The sequence below is a fragment of the Eptatretus burgeri genome, chromosome 8 (assembly GCF_056783735.1).
Source record: "Eptatretus burgeri isolate ZD-2024b chromosome 8, Ebu_testis_v1, whole genome shotgun sequence".
NCBI lineage: Eukaryota > Metazoa > Chordata > Myxini > Myxiniformes > Myxinidae > Eptatretus > Eptatretus burgeri.
Genome location: NC_140968.1, coordinates 77550819 through 77554258, shown reverse-complemented (window position 1 = coordinate 77554258; position 3440 = coordinate 77550819).

Sequence of the window (3440 nt, the reverse complement as noted above, 5' to 3'; positions counted from 1 at the left end):
CAGAGAAATGAATATCATTGCCAAGGGAAGTGAATCTCTCAATGACCTCAACATCCTCACCACAAACAGGTACAGACAAGATACCAGCGTCCAAGACGTCATTGAAAGCCTGGATCTTAGTTTTGACCCAGGAAACCCATAATCCCAGCAGTTCCGACTCCTCATTCAGCACCTTGTGGGCCCCCAAAAGGAAATATATTATCCGCAAGGATGACTGCTTTGTCTGTGAAATCAAGGTCATTGATCTTGACACTTCAAAGTGATGCACCATAGCTTGATCTCTCTGACATCCTCCCCAGAATCCAGTCCATACAAGCTCTGAAAAGTGTGGGGCCAGTACACACCCCTGACAAATTCCAGTAACAACTGGAAATAAGTCAGAGATGCTACCACCACATCTCACAGCACTCTCAGTTCCAGAGTATAGTTCAGACATCAGTTTGATCAGTTTTGGTGGCACTCCAAGAAGACTGATAATCATCCAGAGGGCATCTGGATTCACCGAGTCAAACGCTTTGCAGAGATCAGGCAGCCCCTGATCTCTAATTGGAGCTTCCTTCAAGAGCCACAGAGTGAGACTGAAATTTTCCATGATTGAAGAACATGTTCCATTGATCAGATCAGTACCTAATAAATTGCAGATCAGCAGAGTGATACAGCTCAAGTCTGTCCATCAAAGAACATCACACACTTTACAATTATTGTGAACCCAAAAGGAAGATTTTGAGTTTATATTACAAAATGGAGGAGGGGTGAAACCATCTAATGAACATCCAATCTTCAATTCACCTCCAAGTTGTCTTGTCTCCTTTTAAATTGGTGGCAAAACATTGTACAGAAAGCCTGCAGCACAGACAGCAATACTAATGTCCAATTATTATTTCAACACAAACGAGCAAAGATCATATCCAAACTAAGAGACAAAAGGGGTGGGAGATGATTATAGTTGCCCTCCCTGGAAGAACAGTGCTGGGTTTTGGTGCTCTCTGAGGCGAGGCTTGTAAGAAGCAGAGTTCCAACACCTCAACTTCATGCGCTTCCTCAACATGACCGCATCGAGCAATCTACTTATGGGCATAAAACAATTATTCTACAAATCCACAACATCAGTCAACTATCGAAGCCAGAATATAAACTGAGCTAGAATGAAGAACTAGTCTTGCTGGTGAAGGCTCATGTTGATCTGCATCGACCCACAGGTAGAGCAATGGATGACATCAACAGGACATAAATCGAGGTATGCGAACTACCATGTGAAGGAGGGAGAAGCTGAGGTAGGAGATGCTAAGCCAGTAAAACAGCACCTATACACAATGAATCCTGTAAAGTTAGAACATCTTAATGAGGAGGTTGAATATAAGCTTGAAAATGACATCATTGAACGTTTTGACAGTGAATGGAATTCACCTAACCCTGCATCCTGGCACCCAAGCCAGATGGCAGTTTTTGTTGTTGCACCGATTTAAAACTGGTTAAAGCAGTGACGAGAATGGATTCTTATCCAATCACTAGGATTGATGATTGCATTGACAGGATTTGTCAAGCCAAGTTTATAAGAAAATTTGACTTACTGAACGAACAAAGAAAATTTCAGCTTTTGAAACACTGAATGAACTTTACCAATATATAGTTCTTCTTTGTGGCCAAAAGAATGGCCCTGCTACGTTTCAACGCCTCATCAATGACCTTATCATAGATCTTGAGGGGGTTGACGAGTACATTGACAATATTGCCGTGGGTGTGGTGGTTAAGGTTAATCCCCCCCCCCCCCCGACCCATATTGTGGTGATGGGCGGTCAACACTGCCAGCCCGGATAGCCGAGCGGTTTTAAGAGGCGGACACGTTGATTCTCGGAGATTATAGCGCACGCGGGAGGGGCAGGGCGCAATGATGGAGCGACGGAGGCACATGGATGGATGCACAGGGGTTTAGACTCAAACCGCAAACACATGGACGGACACCGCAAATACACGGACACAGCGACATAAAATAAACACAGGAATTTAGTGACAATAGAAATATTTACAAGGAACAACAATCGGAATAGATGTGAGGTAAATTAAGCCTGAAGTTAAATTTAGGCACCTTGGCACACAGACTTAAATGCAGACAAGGGGAAACAAAATAAAAGAAAATCCTTCCTTTATTCTGGCACACAGCTTGGTCCAGAGATGGTCTTTGTGGAACTTGGAATTGAGGCGCTTTGCCCTGCACGTATAGATGCACGCAAAATAGCGCCAAGTTGCCTTCTCGCAGCGGAACAAACGTATGTCAGGCAATTCGTGAGTGGTATTCAACACCAAGGTTCAGAGACCCTGTGCAGCTTAGAATGACGCTGTCCCCTTCGGTGACATACATGAGGCTTCGAGATCCGTCGCGTATGACCAGCCAACAGTCGATGGCCAGCGTCTCGTATGACCAGCCAAGAGTCGATGGCCAGCGTCTCGTACGACCAGCCAAGAGTCGATGGCCAGCGTCTCGTACGACCAGCCAAGAGTCGATGGTCAGCGTCTCGCACGACCAGCCAAGAGTCGATGGCCAGCGTCTCGTACGACCAGCCAAGAGTCGATGGCCAGCGTCTCGTACGACCAGCCAAGAGTCCATGGCCAGCGTCTCGTACGACCAGCCAAGAGTCCATGGCCAGCGTCTCGTACGACCAGCCAAGAGTCGATGGCCAGCGTCTCGTACGACCAGCCAAGAGTCGATGGCCAGCGTCTCGTACGACCAGCCAAGAGTCGATGGCCAGCGTCTCGTATGACCAGCCAAGAGTCGATGGCCAGCGTCTCGTACGACCAGCCAAGAGTCGATGGCCAGCGTCTCGTACGACCAGCCAAGAGTCCATGGCCAGCGTCTCGTACGACCAGCCAAGAGTCGATGGCCAGCGTCTCGTACGACCAGCCAAGAGTCCATGGCCAGCGTCTCGTACGACCAGCCAAGAGTCCATGGCCAGCGTCTCGTACGACCAGCCAAGAGTCCATGGCCAGCGTCTCGTACGACCAGCCAAGAGTCCATGGCCAGTGTCTCGTTTCACCATGCGAGCCAAATCGCCTCAACACGAAAATGAGAATCCTGCTGTTTTCTTCATGCGTTGAAGGAAAGCCAGCTGTGAAGCCCTGTTCTTACAGGCCATCTCTGAGCTGCGTTCTTTCTCGACCACGTGCGTCCCTCACTTCATACTCGTGCGTTCCTCCTTGCTGCGAGCTGCTTCCCACGCCCTCTCTCATCGCCTGCCTCCTACACCCTCTTCTTCCTGCCACTCGCGTCGTGTCCATTAATCATCAGCCTCGGGGGCGTGACTTCGCCCACCATTATCCTTGGAGGTGCAGGTTCTTCCTACTTGGTCATGCAGCTCGGTTGTAATGCTCCATTGCTGGTTTGTAATACAAAAAACGCAAAGGGAAAACTCACTGGGGGCAATTACATACTGGGGAACTTGGTC